This window comes from Tympanuchus pallidicinctus, unplaced genomic scaffold (assembly GCF_026119805.1).
Source record: "Tympanuchus pallidicinctus isolate F22 unplaced genomic scaffold, pur_lepc_1.0 scaffold24, whole genome shotgun sequence".
In the NCBI taxonomy this organism is placed as follows: Eukaryota; Metazoa; Chordata; class Aves; order Galliformes; family Phasianidae; genus Tympanuchus; species Tympanuchus pallidicinctus.
Genome location: NW_026294741.1, coordinates 1,073,060 through 1,092,267, shown reverse-complemented (window position 1 = coordinate 1,092,267; position 19,208 = coordinate 1,073,060). Strand labels below are relative to the sequence as shown.

Below are 19,208 nucleotides of genomic sequence, written 5' to 3'. Positions count from 1 at the left end.
ATGTGGGGACTCAGAGAAGTGCACGTTCTGTAAGTTATAAAATTCTTCCAGCTGCAAACAGCGAGATCACTCCAAAAAAAAAATCTTACTGCCTCTACAGCACAGAAAGCAGGCATCATTTAAATACTTCCAAGTTAGCACCAACTAATTTTTTGTGATAGCCCTGACAAATCAGTGCTAAGAGCCCTCTGTTAAGATTCTAGATGATGTTCTGCTAAAACAGAAAAATTCACAAGCAGCAAAAAGAAATGCATAAAGCAATTTACCTCCCGCCCAACACACTCCAGATGATTTCTCTGAAAAGAACAAATGGAAAACTTTAACCCTTAGCCTTGATTAATTTCATCTACATAATACAGATGCACATGGCAATCAGTTACTGATGAGCAAGTTTTACTTCATATGCTGAGTCAAGCTCATGTCTATGCAACACACCGCTTGGCTTTTTCACAAGGCTGATCTTTTCCTCTGATGTGAGACCACTGAAATCTTGCAACATGCCCACATTTGCTCATTATTGCTGTTGAAATACTTCCACAGTCCTATGAAACACCGCATTTTCTTTCATTCTCTTTCCTCCCCACATAAACGGGGTGGTGAATTGCAAGAATTACCCTGCTCCCATCTCCTCCTCACAAAAGAAAGACGGGAGGAAACTCACCGGCCATTATAAAAGCAACAGAGTCGTGGCTCTAAAGCAGATCAAATAACCCTTGACTAGGAATAAAAGGGCCCCTGAGGAGTGGCATCGAGAATGAAGAGTGGAAGCAAGACAAGAGAAAATATCCTGATTTTTCTTCCAGGGAAGGCAGCACCTTGCAGCTACAAGAGCTTGTCTCCCTCGTGTGATGTTTATTCCCTTACTGACCAGGGGACAAGTCATCTCAATGCAGGGCTGATATATCAGAGTCTTGGGAGAAACTCTGCCGGAGTCTGCAAGGCTCAGCATTTAAGCATACATTTTAACTTGCAGAGCTTGTAGAAGCCTCATTAGGTTGAGTACGCGGCACAATCGAGTGCTGTGTGCCTTGGTTTCCACGAAAAGAACAACAACAAAAAAAAATCCCACAGCTCACCGGAGCCTGTGAGGCGTCACTCAAACCTCTGCCCTGCCAAAAGTCTGATTTGAAGATGCTGGAAGAGTGCAAGACATTGTTACTGACATTACTGTTATTAAAGGAAGAATAAAAATATTATTCCTAGCTACGGAGGTCGCAGCAAACTACCAAGCAAGCGATAAATCAGCCAAGGTCTCCAAAAAAAGACATTATTTCTCCTTTACTCCAACATCTTAATGTGCATGATTTTTTTGCGTGTGCTAGAAAGATATTTCTATAAATCCTCCTCTGTAGAAAGCTTTGCTTTCAGAAGGGGAAAAGTAGCAGATAAAATACTACCCATCAAAATGAACTCAAGTCTCTAGTAACATAACTAAATGTGTAATGTTACAGATGTTTTATAGCCAGGATGTCGGATCCATTTAGATCACTTCTACAAACCCAGCAGGAAGCATCTCCCCAGCGCTGGAAACCACGCTAACAGGTCTTGGACCAATTGTTTATCCAAAGCCGCAGCCAGGGATCAACGATGCCTCCTGACCAGCGCTCAGAGGGCTCTCGTCAGCCACATCCTAGAATCCTGAGCCAAGAGGAGGTAGAAGGCTGGCGGAGCAGGCAGCCTTACTGCACGGGGCTGGGAAGAGGTAAGCAGGAGGGAAAAGTGGGGAAGGAGCAGCGCTGGGCTACCAATGGAAACAACCTGGAAGAAGCAGACCGTCGGTCTTGCCAACAGCAAGGCATGAGGCGTGCAGAAACAACACAGGACCGCTTCCTACCTGTGGTGGCACACGCAGCCCACGTGTTCCAGGAGCACACGCCAAGAGCGGCCCTGCAGCCAGGCCCACTGCTGCAGCACACCCAGCTCCTGCTCAGCACCAAGCAGCCCCCACCCGCAGCACGCCCTGCCTGGACAAATGGCAGCCACCAGCACGCCGTGCTGACAGCCCCTGCGCTGCACACACTGCTGCCCAGGCTGACGGCACGCTGACTGACGTATGGTCGTACTTGCAAAGCCCATTAGCAAGTGGTACTCAACACCGAGAGATTTATTACCAGAATGGTAACTGTCTCATGCTGCTTTGTTTGCTAATTGCGACTAGCTTCACTTTCAGAAGGGTGGGAGCCTAATAAATCAGTTATCTCCAGGAAGAATTTATTTAAAGTTGTTAGCATTGTAAATCCAAGCACTTGGCAAGAGATTCTGCAAAAAATGATCTGTTTATACTTCGGCATTTGGATGGCAGAACACACGGCGTGACTCAGCACCCAGCTCTGACACGGCCATCTCCAGCAGGACGCCAGTGGCTCAGTACTTCAGGCCACGGAAAGGTGCCAGTCCCCTTCTCATGTGGCCAACAGCCCAAATGCTCCCAGCACACTCCTCCAGCCTTCCTCCAAGAAACAAGCCCAAAAGGCGGCGTGTTACCTCCAAAGGACAGGGCTCCAGCTCCCTTTCACAGCACGCTGTCCAGATCCCACCCACTGACCAGGCTGCAACCACGGCAGGGCATCCTCAGGACAGCCCCACTACAGCTCCCCAGCCTGAGCACGGATTTGAGAAAAAGAAATGCGCATCAAGGAAGCGGAGGCTCCAGGACAAGAGGCAAAAAGCGAGCACGTTACACTGGAGCTCACCAACTTCCAGCTCCACCTTGGCCAAGCACACACACCAGCCCCTCACCAGCATCAGCCCCAGTGCTCCTTCAGAGACGCTCACCCACCTCACTGCAAAGTCTGCACAAACGAATTCTCTGCAAACCACACCAAAGCCACAGGGACCGTGCCTGGTGCCTCTTTCTGTTCTCAAACACCGACTCTCCTTGTTTCAGCACTCGCAGAATTTGGCACTGAGAGTGCATTAGAAGAAAATTGTTGTCATGTTGACAGCCCTGTCGTTTCTTTTTCTCCCTTGGGCTGCTAGACCTGCAGAGCTCAAAGAAACCACTGAATTGTGGTATTTTGGTCATCAGCTTAGCCTCCTCCCCACTGTGAGCTAAGAAGAGGGGGTTCTGGTTCCCTCCTTCCCTAGGCTGGCGAGCACAGTGCTGTGCTGTAATGCTGTCTTGGTGGCTCCCTAAGCAGCAGCTGTCACAACGAAGGGACTCCTTATTACCCAATTCATCATACCAACAGGTCTCTAATTACTACAGTACTGAAAGTAAGCAACTGGCCAGAAACATACTCCTTCCCTGTCTTCCCCATAGGGGAACTCTGCTGAGTGTCAAGGACTATCACAGCTCCATACACTCAAACTTGAAAGCACCTAGAGCATTAGAACACTGCCAAGAATCTCAGACAGACAAGCCCAGTCACTGAGATGGCTGGATTTCCAGGTCTGGCAGGACATGAAAAGCTGGGACAACATTCATGAACAGCTACTTGTGTAGTTTGACTCAAGACAGATCTGAAGACCATTTACATCTGCCTCCTGCCTGATAAACCTGCAATTCAAACCTCAGTTCCACTGCAAGAGAAAAGAGCATCACAGATGCGGTGCCAGGGGAAAGCTGCAACCCTTCTGCCAACAGATCACCCACCAGGAGGCAGACGGGCTGCTGGCACAGCAGGAACCACCTCAGCCTGAAATCCCACACCGCACCCAACCAGAGCAACCTGCCAGGCTGCCTGCAGGGTGCTGGAGATCTCACTCCTACCAAGGAACCTCATGGTCTGAAAATGCCCTGGAGACTCCAACGCAAGGCTGGGAGCTCTATGGAGACACACAGGGGGCTGAAGACCGCTCCTGTATTAATAGGAGATAAACCAGGAACCACATGAACACCTTTAAGACACATATGGCCCCATACGTCACAACAGTCCACACAGACCAACTTCATCTTTCAGTGAGGCTTACACCTTACTTCTCCAATCCTGTTTCTTAGCAGTGATATACAATATGTAAATGATTTGCCCAGACTGAATTACCACATGGAAGATTCTTTCCTTTTAAGCAAAGGTTAACAGCACCACAATAATGAGGAGGTCACCACAACCTCAGCTGCAGCCACACGATGCTGGCAACACGCTCAGACCAACTCCCTCCCAGGCTCCAAGAGGACAAGCAGCCCCAGTGCAGCACCCAGGAACGGTCCGGCAGCCAGACACGCTTCCCAGCCCCTCACAGTGCTGATTTGCTTCCCAGCTCCACAAGCTGCATCGTGCCAGTCTTTCTAGCTCCAAAGCTCTGCCCTCGAGGCAAAATGCAGCCAGCTGCGGCAAGGCTTTGATGGATATTCTTTGGGAAGAAGGGGAGAGGAGAAAGCAGAGGGGCTGAAGGTTTGAAAATTCCAGGTTATTCATTCAGTTCAAGTTCAGCAATCCGTCATCCATTGTTAAATCGCAGACCACATACTGAGAGTTAAAGACTTATATAGGTCTCCAGGGACTAATCGAGGAATGATTTCAGCTTCTAACTGTGCTCTAACCAGGCACTTAGGATGCAAAGCGCAAGTTTGTGATACCATTGTACTCTGCATCAAAATGACTTTTTGATACATTTCTGCAAATAACTAATAAGGAAAAAAAGCCATCACCCTGGCGTTTAACGTAATTCTTTCCCTCCATCCCCCATCCTTATATTCACATTTGTGACAAACTGCTTCTGCCTTCAATTAGGTCTACTTTATGTATGCGCGAAGCCCCCAAAATATGAGCGCTTTTATGCAACACCAGATTATCTAATGTGCACATACTTTGCAAAAGGGCGCTTTTAAAATATCTCGTCACAAAGAAAAAAGCGTTCCATTCAGTAAGTGAGAAAGGAACAAAACACAAAGGCAGCAAAAAAGAATCGGAACGCATTTTATATTAAGCAATCAAGGGCTGTCACACGTTGGAAACACAAAGCGCTGGAAGTTTAAGTGGGCATTCACCAAGGACCTTTCCCTGGGACACACTTTCTCAGCAATACAGAAAGCGCTCCTTATCAACGCACCGCAGTAAGAAGCAGGATCTCTGCCTATTTAAATACAACAACAACAACAACAACAAAACAGAGAAATAACTTCTCTTGACAGCCTGACAGCTGACATTCTTAACTGAAAAAGCTATGTGCCAGGAATTATCAGGCCCAGCTTTTCCCTCCCTGATAGATGACAGAGCAAAAAACAACAACGGCCACACACATCTCATAAATCACAACTTTTATTGAATGCCTCGCCACATAATAGCAACAGTCAAACTGAATAAAGACACTTTTCAGCGCTCATCTGTAAAATACTGGGGGAGAATAGAGATCATCCCCAGCACTAACAGCATCTCCCAGACAGAACAGGTATTAATATCACCGCTGCTGTTTTTCTTATGTGGCTACTGCAGTAATTTGGGGGCTTCTTAATCTTCCATCTTTTTTTTTTTTTTTTTTTTTTTCAAAAGCATCAAAGAATGCAGAGAAGAAAAACAGAAATTAAGAGCAGGCGGAACACAGAAAGCTCTGCAGAGGCAAACACCGCAGCCCCACCGCTGCCAGCTCTGCTCTGCTGCCCAGCCTGCAGCGCACGGCTGCTCACGGTGCCATGCGCCCACGTGCTTCCACCCAGGAGCACCAGGAATCTGCCTCCAGATCTTCTGGAGCCAAAAGAGAGGTGAGTAGAGAAGACTCACTCATGCTACAGCAGGAGAAAGCAAAGGTGGCAGCCCCAGTCAAGAGAAATTAGCGTGATCTCCTGCGTCAATTAGCTGGAAGGAAGACTGAAATGACAGCAAAAGGAGTGGGATCGCAGGTGAACAGTAGATGGGCCTCAAAAGAGGGGGAGGTGAAGGTTAATTTCCCAAAATAGACCCTCATATCTGACTGGTCCCAATGGAAGAGCACGACAGCCACAGCCTGCCAAAGCTGCCAGCTCTCCAGGACAGGGGCTGTACCTCATAGAGCCCCACGAGCAGCGCCTCCCAACCCCAAAAGGGAATTCCCAGGCACTCCGGCAGAGTGAAACCCCTGGAGAAGGTAACGACCGCAGCAAAACCGGCCAGCAGCACACAGTGCCAGCGATGGCACACCGAGCATTCCAGATGCACCTCAGAGGGTGCAACATCACTGATAACACAGCTCCCTGCTTTGCTCGCTTTTCAGCGGTCATTCCATCAGCTCAGAGCTCCTACAGCACTACACACAGGTGAAAACACCTCATAACCCTGTGTAATAAGTGTGCAGTGACCACCAGGACATGGGGCCTGAGCTCTGCGACGGGCTGAGGCTCAGTGTGAGGCTGCAATGAGTTGCCTTCGACTGCAGCGACTGGCTCCAGTACAGCAATAATAGTAATGATAACAATAACTTGTACGTTTATCTGAATTAGTGAACAATAGTACTGTGCAAATGAATAGTTTGGAGGCACTTAATTTTTTTTTTAATTTCAAGAAAAGCCTAAAAACACGTTTTTGTCTCCCTTATAATAGAAAACTTCTAATACAATCTTTCCAGCACATAAACCAAAGAAGGCAGAGGGGCATTTGTATATTAAATCAATTACCAGAACTTCCCTTCTCTTCAACCCAAGCTAATTAAAATTTCACATGATCCATACCAATAATAGTATGGAGGATCTCAGCTGGTGCTTTCAAAGTCAAGCGACAAACCGAAAAATACGAGGGGATCTTGGGCTCTGACTCTAATGCAGCAATACAAAAAAAACCAACAGACACCCAGCTCCTACCCAACTGCCAGCAGGGCAGGCCAGCACCTCGCTCCTCCTGAACTTCAACCATGAAGGCTGCAGAGCTGAGCTGCCCCAGCTGAGCGCACAGCCCCAGCAGCACGCAGGGCACAGCGGCGGCTCCAGCCTCCATCCCCTGAACCTGCTGCCACAGGGCCTTCAGCAGAGATTCAGCCCCTGCTCTATGGTTTTTCAACCGCAGGCTCTGACCCCCAATATGAAGCGCAAAACCCCTCCTATGTCTGTTTCCAATATTATCTTTCTTGAGAAAACACACTGAGCATATGCTCTTGGGGCTTCTGCCCACACAGTGGGCGGGTGTTACGACAAACATTATGCAAGACGGGTACCAAATGTGCCTAAATACCTACAGCGGGGGGGTTTCTTTTCAACTCCCGTGTTAAGTTCAGGATTAACAGAACCAGGCCAGGACTGAAGCTAATAAAACAACTCGTGGGCTGAACGTGAGCCCCGATCCCCAAGAACGTTCCTTCTCCCTACGTCAGTCCTGCACTGACAACGGCTCGGTGCTCCTGCCAGGCCACGCTCCATCCGCAAAGTGCTCACACAGCGCTGCAGGCACAGCCAGCAGGCCCTGCCCCAGCTCAGCTGCATCCCAACTGCAAACTGCACCAAGCCACCGAGTTGGGCAGTGTTTGGGAGACTCGCAAAGACAGGCACTGTCAGAAGCGCTTTTATTTCCTCCTGAAGAAGTGTAAGAAGGAAAGGGAGAGGGTGGGGGTTTTGTTTCCAATATCCATCTGCTCCTGCTGCCGTTCTGCATGTAAAATCACACTTCTGAATCTGTGACATCCTGCCTGGTTGCTGTGGAAATAGCTATGCCGTCACAGGCAAAGGGCAGCTCCTTCAACTTGGGAATAAGCAACAACAAAGATAATGTGCTCACTTCAGCGATGCTCTTAAACAAACCAACAGCCAAAAAGCTTAGATAAGGGGAAAAATTAGAGAGAGTACAACAACCAGAGCAATTTGCCTCTAAACCACGTGTTTTATAAGTTCCCCAGTAAGACATTAGCATTTAATTTCCAGTCTTTCCTTTTGTTCCATTAAGAACTATAAAATCCACAATTAATGAAAATTCAAAAATGTTTCTGTTCTCTAAGCATGTAGCCATAAACATCAGCACATACTGTATTATTTCTAATCAGCTTCACGGGAAGGAGACATACATTTGTCTGAAGTGCTGCATCATTCTTCCTATGCAAGAGGCCCATCACCAGACTGTACTTATTTGCAAGTCAAATACAACGCCACTATTTGAGCACATTTCCAAGCCCCCAAAAACAAGGCAGTAGTTTCGGCTACCCAGAGCTAACTCGATCTGACAGCCACAGCACTGATGCCTGCCAGCGCTGATTGACTGGGTGGATATATTTAGGCACAGGAGCAGAGGAGGGGGAGGGAGCAGCTGAGTTGCTGAACTCAAGCACACTGCTAGTAACCAAAAATAACAAGCACTGGATCAGCGACGTCGCGCAGAATGGACTCGGCTCTCTCATGTAGGATCCAACTAATGGAGAATTTACTACCACAAGGCAGTGCCAAAAAGGACACAACGCATTCAGAAAAGCAATTAGGAAATAAGCATCTAGGTAACATGCATCCTACGGAATCACCATTTCCCTCCTGTATGCATTTTCTAAAATTTCCTAAACAGAGAAGAAAGCGTGAAATTCAAACGTCTTTTTTTTACTATCATTTTGATAGCAGGGACTGAACAAACACCTCGTAGGGGAGCACATCACATACCAATTCCGTAGCCAGAGCCTCCTCTCTCAACTGCACTCCTCGTTCAGCAAAAGATGCCAAGTGCCACTAGCTGAGGGAAAGGACCCTCTCCAGGATGGAAGGACAGCACACAAAACGAACTGAAGAGCAGGATTCAGTTTTTTCTGCCCTCTTCTAAGTGCTAAGATAAACCCTGGAAAACGAGCTGTATTTACGCACGTAAATCAACCCGCCACCAAGCACTGGTGGCACATCTCCAGTTCAGAAAGGAGGAGAAGCAGGGTGGGTCGGTTGGGTTTCTCTACCCAAACTCTCTGGGCACTCACGGTCTCCGCTCTGCCCCGTGTCCCCGCACACTTCCCAGGGAAGCCAGCGAACAGAACCAGCCCAAGGCCCTACAGACACCACCCAGCAGCACCGTCCTTCGGGCCGCATCCCGGGCTGCGCACCCAGCGATGCTGAGGAGCAGCCTGAGGGGGATCCGTGTGTGCTGCCATGGCCAAAAGCAGGCGGGTGGCTGAGGGCAGCGGCAGGAAGCGGGCACCCAACTAACAGCTCCTTGTCGGCAAATGCTTCCCTAACAGCGGTGCCTTGAAACATTAAGGTTGTTTAAGAAAAGAGAACCTTAAAATGTAAGCGGAATCAGGCACCAGAACCTTAATTTATCAATTAGACACCATCTGTGGATTGTGTTCCTTGAAATAATTGTTGGATTTGACAACGCACTGCTGCTCTACAAAGTTTCTGCCAGCCTTGCTACCATTTAATTAAATTTCTGCACTTAACTTTGATTGCACTGAAAGCACTGCTGCTTTCTGCCGACGGAGTCCCTCAGCCACCTGCTGTGTTAGAACTAACTGGGCTTCCACACTTTTATCAAAAATTATGTTTCTTATTTTTAGCCCTTGTCTTTTTCCTTACAAAAAAGGAAAGTAATAATAAAGAACACAAGATTTAGCAAGCTAAAGCCACAATAACCATCATGTAAAGAAGCAGAGACTTTTACACCTCCCAGCTCACGTCAGACTCTTCCCTTCTTGTTTCTAACTATGAAACAAGTGTCAGGACATGACTGCTTAATGCGCTGCGCTTTGCTTAAACAAAGTGAGCTTCCTGTGCCTCATTATATTTGTGTACACCTCTTGTATTTGTATCCAGAGATAAAGGCAAACATCCCAGCAATTTACATACATAAATATTGCACACAGAAATAAGAACCAGGACGTCATTCACCCCTTAACTCACAGCTTTGGGAAAGAGAACTTCAGTAACGTCCAGCGAGCAGCACAAGGGGCCCCAGAAGCCAGCCAAGAGCAGAACCCACCCGGCTGCAGGCAGTGACCCCAAGCCCACAGCAAGCAGCACTCAGTGCTGCACCTGAGCCTCTGTACCAGAACACAGCCAGCCGCACCAGTGCTGGCCTGGGCTCACTCTGCTGGAAAAAAAACCAGAAGGAAATGGATGGTACATCTGCCCATTTCCTCAGCTGTGAGGACTGCTGTGTCAGACTCCCTTCCAATTCCTTGCTTGTTGTTTGCTTCATCAAATGTAACACAAGGATCGAGGCAGGTGGGGACTTGGGTTCTCTTCCCACCCTTCTGATTGTTAAAATGGGAAAAGTATTTCCTCTGCTCACATGAAGGAGCTCATGCTAAATTAACGCACGCTAGACATTTTTAAATCCTTACTGTAAACGCTGTGGAACTACAAAGATATATTTCACCCACTAGTGCTAAAAAAAAAAGTCAGATTTAACGACAGAGGAAATTCAAAGCCAATGAAAGTAAGTCAGCACTTACACAGGGCCCATAATTCAGGGCAGTGCAGCAGAACACCAAAGGAGGTCATAATGACGACCCCAAGTCTGCTTCTGGGCTTTGCTCAGGCCAAGCAGAGCCAGTCATTCAGATATTTAAATTGTGCTAATAAACTCACAGAAGGTTATGAAATATTTATTAGCAACGTGTGGGGCTGACTAGCAACGCTCCAAGAAAAGTACAGATTTAGGCAATTTTGTAAAGTATCTATTCTACAACTGGAGAGGATGGAGTAACTCTTCAGCCAGCTCACGGATTGGTTTTATGATGCATCTCACAGAAAATCACAGTTGCACAATTAGGGCTCAGCAGCAACCCTGCAGCCGCTCCTGCAGATGAAGGCCATGCGGCCGCTGGGCCCTGGAGCCGTGCTCCCTTCCCAGGGCTGAGGCCACGCTGATCTCTCCAGTCTCTGTTATTACACAAACCTATTTTACTCTTCACCCTCAGCACACCTGCAGAGGTTTGGTTTTTTTATACCTTTGTAAACAATCTCAGCAGGGTCCAAGGAAAGGCCTTGTTTCCATAACCACAGCTCTAACCCTGCCATTTTTAATAGCTGGATGCATCCAAAGTCAGCACGAGCCCGAGGCACCCCTGGGAGAGATGGGGACGTGAACCAACACAGGGCCACGGTGCCACGGCCCCAGCATGAGCTGCTCCTGAGCCAGCACTGGTGCTGAGCTGCCGTGGGCACAGCAGCATCTCCAGCCCAGGAGCAGCACAGGGAGCACAGAGCCCACATCGGGCCAACCTGCACCACGCAGGGCAGCTTCCATGGCCAAGAGCTGGGGGCTACTGAGTTACGTGGAGGTACAGGACAGGAAGAGACGCTTCTCTTTGCCTTCAGTTCTGTCCTAAATTAACTTTTAATATGGAACAGAATGTCATATTTTCATCTTGTAATCTAAAAATTTCTCCTTATGCAGTAGCAGTAAGGAGGGCTTTTAAAAATTAAATAGAGCTAAAAACCACGCAAGAGTGTATTTCATGGCTATAAAAAAGCATTTTAAATGTAGAGTTAAAAAGGTGTTTCAAGTGTTTTCATCAAAGTCAGGAGAAATGGAAGGAAAATAGGATTATAAAACATTTTTTCTTCAAAATCAGCTCCATGACTCAGAGCACGCAGAAGCCTTTTTGCTGCTGTGAAGATCCCATATCCCAACCTGGGCAGCACTGCATCCCGTTGGTTGTTGGAGTAAATAACAATTGTCAGCCCGGCTGTCCCTGCTGCCATCCCCGCTGTGCTGCCAGCCACGTTACCCCCGGGAAGGGAGCGCAGCTCTGGCCAACAGCCTTCAGATGCTCATGACAAACAAGACACAGAAGCAAAGTCCAAAGCTAAGGGAGCAGGAAAGCAGAACCCAGCACTTGTAGGAGCCCCCCAAGGCCCAGGGTGAGGGCTGGTCCTGCTGCTCCTCATGGCTGCGGGTAGGAGAGCTGCTCCTCGCAGATGAGTGGCCAGAGCCAGCATCCCTCTCAGCAGCACTGCCTGAACTCAGCAAATTCATTTCATAATCCCAGCTGCTCAGATGGGCGCAGGGACAGCCCTGCCGCTGCTCTGCACATCCCTCCTGCAGTCAGAATTCAATCCCACATCTCCGCGCAGTCCAGGTTTATTTTTATGTCTGTTTTCCAATAGCACAAATTAAGAGTGTTTGAAAACACAAGCAGCGCATCTGCTGTTACTGAAGTTAGAGCACAGTCATGCAAAAGCCACCAAGAGCACCGGGAAGGAGGCGGTGGGCAGCACCCAGCGCCGGGCTGGCACTGCTCAGACCTGCCTTGCTCCACCACAAGGTCCCATTCTATCACTAAGCCACAGCGCAGCTACAAAGCACATGGAGAACAGCAACCAGAAACACCACCATCTCTGGAAAGGAAAGCTCAAACTCAAGGATGAACCCGAGCTCATTTTGTCAGAGAAGGTTTCAGAAGTATCTGCATCTAATGCAAACACAGGGCAGAAGAGGAGATCTCTCACGTGGGCAGCTCTCAGCCCCACAGACTGCATGAAGGAGACTAAACAGCAAATGCTGCAGGAAGGTGATGAACCGGTGCACGGCAAGCAGCTGCCTGGCACTGCGCTGGGGGTTCCCCACCACACACACACTCCCTGCACACACTGGCCTATGACACAACGGGGTTCTATTAGTGCAGCTCTATTACAAAATTAATTAACAAAATCCTCCAAGTTTAGACAGGTGCGCATAGCCTTCCAACCAGCAGCTGAGAATCAGATGAGAATTCACCGACCTCCCCCTTCTCACCTTCCCAGGCACCACTCTTCCTCCAAATCTTGATTTTGTTAAAGAAAAAAAAGTCACAGCAGACAAATTGCAGTGATCTGACAGCCAGGAGCTCGAGTACTTGGAACAACGCAGAGCCCTGGGATGTGACACAAACCCTCACAGCCGACTGCTGTGGGTGCTGCCTGCATGGCAGCGCCTTCTGGAGACGTCGCAGTGATCGCTGAAGGCGACAGCATCGAATGACACATCGTGCTGCTTCTCAGTGCCCCGTGGTGTTTCTTCCCTCCTTTATTCTTTTCCATTTAGCAAACCACAAAGTTTATTTTCCTAAGTTTTTGCCACAACTCTTAAAGCAATATCCTTCAGCTCACTGTTTTCTCGTAAAATTCCCCAAGCGCCTCAAATCTTTACCACCAAACCTCAAACCGAGATTCCAATTGTCAATCAAACAAAGCAAGCGCCGATCTACCTCTCACCTTAAACCAACAGGATATGACAATAAAAACATCCTGGTTTGGTTGCCTGAAGCAAGCAAAGCATCCACGTCAGGATTATAAAGTACATATGCAAATCAACATGCCCCACACCACACGGACTTCCTTCCCTTGCATTAAGCAAAGTGCAACTGAGCAGCAGCAAGATGCAAATTACCAAGAAGAGAGTTCAGAGAAAGAAAGTTCACGAAGGAAACAGAAGGATTTGGTGTGTGGATGCATTCTGATTTGAGTAGCTGGCAAACTACAACAACTCTTCAGAATTCATACGATGAAGACTTCATTTGAAGATGAAAAAAAAAAATAATAAAAAAATCAAGGAAAAAACCAATACTGTTCCCCTCAGTTAATAGTGGGAATGATGCAATTGCAAGAGGAGCCAGGATGCTCTTGGGCCCTGAATTCTGTTCTAACTGCAGAGAAGGGGGAGCAGAGACAGCAGAGCTGTTCCAGTCACTCCTGGAGCACCGTGTGCCCACGTCCAGCGGCCCCTGCAGACGGGAGCAGGGCTGCAGGTGGGAGCTGCTGGGAAGTGGCTGAGCAGAGCTGCAGCAGCCCCAGCCCGCGGCCGTGTGGCACCGGCAGCGCTGCAAGGTGCTCTGAGCTCAGACAGCTAATGAAATTCCAACGCTTCCACCGCTACGCAGTTGATTAAACAGTTATCTATGGTTTCAACTGGCTCTGCAGCCCAGATTTCTTCATTAGGAAGTGGTTACCAAACTACCGTGTGGGGATGGATTAAGAACAGGAGAGATTATGATGAACTCTGCCGCTTTTGAAAGAAATCAGATCAAATCTGCAGCAGAAGGTCTGCCCAAGGAAACGGCAAATCGGGAACACTTTGTGATTAAATATAATGGCACCCATAATTTCTGACCTACCCCAAAATGAATTTGCAAATGATTGGTAACACCTGAAACAAAAAGACAGAGCCTCGACTGGCTGCTAATCATCACTAATACTTCCATATAAATGTAAACATGCATACAATTTTTGCATCAAAAAAAAGCTGAAGCCCCACCGTTCCTTTTAAAAAATGACAAGAAATTCCTCATCAAAGAAAAGACTGAATACCACTGGATGCCTACAGAAACAGAGCAAAGCAACTTCTGCACCGAATACCATTCACTGGAAATCAGCACATACTTTTTTTCTCCTTTACCTATAATTTTTCTGTTGAAATAATCCAACTAAATCAGCCAGTGCAGATCTAATTAAGGAACCTGGAAACTGACTGAACTGTGCAATGATGTAGGGTGGTTTTTCGGTTGCTTATTTTTTTGTTTGCTTGTCTCTTTAGAAAGAGATCTGGCCTGAAATCTCATCAGTCCCACACACCCCAGAATTAGTCCCTGCCTTTGTGGCAGATGGAAACTCAGTTTACAAATCGCCCAACACAACTCATGCTCGAGATGAACAAAATGCAGCTGTCTTCATCTGTTAAGTTACACTCTGCGCTTCCCACTATCAGGACACAGCCTGCAGGTGTAGCACTCTTCAAGGCCAGACACTGAGATCTAAAATAGAAATACAAGTGGTTAAACTGAAAGGAGTTTTGTGCCCGTTTGCGCAGACGGGGTGTGAAGATCTGGGAGTCTCTCAGATGGTGGTGGGAGCCCAGAAGGAGAGCAGGGCTGTAAGGCATCACGGCTGGAGCCCTCTGCCCCCCTCGCTGCCTCAGCACCGCAGCTGAGACCTTTTCCAAGTGTGCTACCAGTCCTTGGTCCCACCTGTGCAGCGCTTACACAGCATTAAGTTGGGCTCCAGCTGCGGCCGCTCCCTCAGAACCTTTTTATCTTTATGACCTTAACTGCCCAAACTGCCCACCTCCAAGGACTGTCTGATGCTGCACTAATAAATGCTTGGAAGGAACGCAGCCGGAGCCAGGAGCGAGGGCAGGAACTGAAGTTCAGCAGCAGCAGCAGAGCAGTAGCCAGAAAGCAGCAGGAGGCAGAGGCCCTTCGCTGTCCTGCTCCTGCTCTGGGGTTTGGTCTGGGCAGAAACAAAGGGTGTACGGCCCCTCCTTCCCTCAGCTGCGTATTTCCGAGTCCTCTGCCTTTGATGGGCTTCACACCAAAGCCTACCACGACGGCCATTAGGGTCAGGCACACTTAACTGTCACATACAGCAATTTAAAAACAAGTTGATGCTGCTTTAAAATAACATTTTACGCTGGCACCCTAATCATTATTATGGCTTCTGACAAGCTTTAAATACAATAGTATTAACTGCAATTAATTCATTTGAAATTAATGTGGATATTGCAAGCACTTCAGCAAGATCTCCACTGCAATTCACCATTCATTACCGGACCATTATTTTTTAAGTGTTATCCATAAAGCAGGCTGCCAGTGCATTTGCATTTAGGTGACAGAATTAGGAACACAGCAGAGCAATAAATCAGCACAAAAATTGTGCAGAATCACCACCGCTCGTCGTCTCAAGTTTTAATCCCCCCACGGTCCCTGGGGCTGGGGCACAGCAGGCAGCACAGCCCTGCGCACACTGCTGCTGCCCACCAGCAGACAGGAAACAAATGGTGGCGGTTCCAACTAAAAACAAAGTTGGCATACCCAGAAAGAGAGGTAGAAATGAAACGCATGGTACCACTGAATGCACTGCATGCTGGAATTCCTCCTTGCGAAAAAATAAATGACTTTGGTGAAGTTAACGGCCATTTTTAGAGCATTAATGACCTCAGGTGAAAACAAACCAGTCATTAAAGACACATTTTAAGGGGATTAGCTGCCGTCAAAGCATACAAGTGACTTAAACCGAAGCAGTTCCCAATAAACTCCCATGTATAATTTCTGAGGTATTACCCTGAGCGGGCGCTGCGGGCTCCAGGAGCGGTGCGGAGCTGCCCTGTCTGGGAACACTGCCACAACAGTTCCGTCTTCCAATTTGCTGACTAAACTGAAAACAAGACAGGACCAAAAAGCAGGAGGATAAATTCGCTCATGATTAAACAAACATGTTTGCAGTTTGTTGGCAAATCTTTAAAAAGGAAAAATTTCTTTTCAAGTCAATCCGCAACATCTTGTTTTAACTCTAAATATATTGCATTTTTTCCCCAGTTTGTTTAACCCCTCTCTAACCTTTTGTCTTTCAGACCTACTTTTAAATAATGAGGACCCACAAGAGAGGAACTGGGGGCTTGTTTTCAAGAGCTGTCAGCGCTGCGTCCCCCAGTCTGTGTCCCCCCATCCTGCCCCCCTTCCCCACAGCCCACTTCTCCCCGAGGCGCTTCTCGAGGCCGCAGGCGCTCACAGCAGTGCCGCACGATGCCCAACAGCAGGCGCTTCGTGCAGGATGCCAGACCTCAGCTGGCAGGGAGCAGCGTGCCCAGGGACAACCCTAGAGCAGCCTGGGGGTCCAGCGAACACCAGCAAAGCGCTGCTCCGAGCAATGCCCTGCAATAGGCCTGGCTGGGACACGGGAGCTCAGTCCCAGCCTGCTGCCACGGCCTGCAGCACAGCTCACCACCAGCCATCCTGGCTCCAGGCAGGAGAGGTAAGGCGTTTAGGTGCCTAATGATAAAGCCCTAAGATACTAAGGGCACTAAAGCTGTCTTAGAGAAAACACAAGCAGATCTTCAGGCAGTATCACTGTCATGCATTCCTTTGTGAGGAGCCTCATAAGAATGCTGAGAACACCGAGAAGGGGAAGAGACATACTTGGAAAGTAAATAAAAGCAGGCTTTAGTTCTCCGCAAGACCAAAACCATTTAAATAACAGATACACTGCTAAATACATACTCTCCAGAACCCGAAGCCATTAAAAACAAGTGTTCTTTTTATCACCAAAACCTTTGGGGAGATTTTAGAAGTTTGCTTCATCCTCATAAAATAACTGTATCAAGCTGTAAAACTTTATTAATATGATCAAACAATGCTCTGCAGAGAACCAGCAACAGGTTTGAGACTTACATTTCTACCACTAAACAGCAGCACTATCAAATAAAACACGTTCCACTTCTCTGGAGCTGAGTCTTTACTGCTCTGTGATACTTGTCTCTAAGTCTAAAAAAGAGATCCATCTTCACGGAATCTCCTGCATCTCCACCTACCCCACATCCCACTGTCTGTGCACGGTACAAGAGGGGCCTGTCTGAAGCAGTAAGAAGCCTCTGCTTCAAAAGGCTCCCAGCAAAGTTCCCAAGCCCTCAGATGAAAGCAGCTCTGCTCTGGAGCCCAAGGTGAGGACCAGGCAGCCAGCGCCTCCCTGAGCTCCCCCTCCCCCTGCGGAAAGGACTGGAGGAAGTGAAGGTGGGAATCCTCCCCCAGCACAAACCAAGGGAAGCCTCCGGGATGCTTCTAGTCCTGTCTTGTATTCCAACCTGCTCAACCTCTAAATTTGCTTTAATCTTTTTGTCAAAACAAAAGACAAAAACCAGCCCTTTCCAAGAATGCAGAAAGGCAGTAATCCAAACCCGATTCAGCTTAAATCTGTGCTTTGCCAAGGCCTGAGCTAGGTATTTATTTGGAAAATGGGGGCTAATCATCGCTTCCCAAGGTCATTTCAAGTTTCCCGTACCAACAGGAGAAGATGATTTACATGCGTGGGATTCATCCTGTGTACTCAGTTGGGAAGGTAAATACTGCTTTTTAAAACAAAACCCAAAAACATGCACGCAAAAACCCACCCAACAGTCCCCAAACTCAGCCCCTGCCTCCAAGGCCTGCACCCGCAGTCAGCAGGGCGTTCAGGACGCCCATGTCCCAAGAAGGTGTTGTGCCAACATCCCTTAGAGCTACATCAAATATAATTTTCAAACCAATTAGCTCAAAAAGCATCAACACCAAAGCAGTGCCTTCCACATTCTAATTACTAGGCCATCCTATTCAATTCTTAATGAGAGAAGAGACAAAGGCAGTATATGTATTAGGGTCTACTTCAAGAATTCTTTTTCTTTTAGCAAACAGATCCTCTTTTGTTCTGGTTAAACACCAATTACTCCGTTCTCTCTAACATGCAAATCAGCTGAAAATAGGGCACGATGTATCTCGATCCTGCACCACTACAAGTTTGAATGAAGGGGGAAAATAAAGCAACCCTCTAGGGGTTTTCAATTCCAAGTACTTTGTACTCTGATAAAGCTCTTTTCAAAGAGCTTTTTGTATGCAGTTCCCATAAGCAGCGATTTTGCCTTTACGCCAAAAGAGAAATAGCACGTTTAAGGTGTACAATATAAGCAAGGAAAGTTAAAGTGGCCGACAAAGCTGTTTACATGTAGTGCTTAGCCGTGAGTAGCATCGGGCACAGCACTGCACACAGAACTTTGGGACAGGACGAGCTCCACAGGGCTGCCCCAGGATGCTCTCACATGGACACGTTTCGGGGTAAGTGTCGGCAGTTCTGCAGTCTTCATCTACCACACTCATTGGTTTCAGTAGAGACAGGAGCGCAGTGCCGGTACCCCAGAGCTCCTGCTGGCTGCACCGCCTCCCAGACCCAATGCCATGCCCAAAGGGTCAGCCCGGAGATGTGCCTGGGAACCCAAATCCACTGCCACTTTCACATGCTCTGTCCCTTCTGGAGTAATTTCTAACAGGTAGCTTTAAAGCACTGCTCTCTTTGTGAACGCTTTGAGCAGTGTCAGTAGCAATTCCGATCTGTTAGGCACACAGACACACGTGCAGCTCTACACAAGACCTTTTTACATGGAAATTCACAATCTCTGTGAGATGACCTGAGCCCTAAGTTTGCAGCTGAGTTCAGGAGCACAAACAGTGCCAGACAGCGGCACTGCAGCGACAGAGGTAAGAGGGTCACACTTCTTCTCCTGCAAAGCATTTTAATCTCTGTTCCACGAGAAAAGGGAAGAAAGGGTATTCATTGTGTGCTGTGCACAGAACAAGGCACAGATCACAGCGGATTCCTGCTTGGAAAAGGGGTACAGAAACCTCCCAGATCACAGGTAGAGTAGCATCAGCAGTCTAAAGGTAACTCCCTCCACCTCGAGTGTCAGAAGCATCTTAGAAATCAGAGGCAGAAGGGCAAAGCATCACAGGAGGAAGCAGCAGCTCGAACTGATCATCCCGCACTGCATCCTTTGTGGCGCGACTCAGTTACACAGAGCACAACCACGCAACTGAATTTAAAAACGCATTAGAAGGGGAAGAAACATGCCCTAGGAAGTTTACTGAAGAGCAAGCAGACCCCGAGCCAACTCATCGGCTCC

At 47.9% G+C, this 19,208-nt stretch overlaps 1 protein-coding gene across 19 annotated transcripts in view; it reads right to left on the bottom strand.

Annotated features, from left to right (window-relative positions):
- MSI2 (musashi RNA binding protein 2) overlaps window positions 1-19,208 on the bottom strand; it is a 184,636-nt gene that overhangs the window by 124,585 nt on the left and 40,843 nt on the right. The window contains exon 1 of one of the 19 annotated variants that reach the window (XM_052689156.1): window positions 15,847-15,868. The exons of the other annotated variants lie outside the window; for them this stretch is intronic. The gene's annotated coding sequence lies outside the window, so the exon portion shown is untranslated. Of the gene's footprint in view, window positions 1-15,846; window positions 15,869-19,208 lie in introns of those variants that run through there. 19 annotated transcript variants of the gene reach the window in all.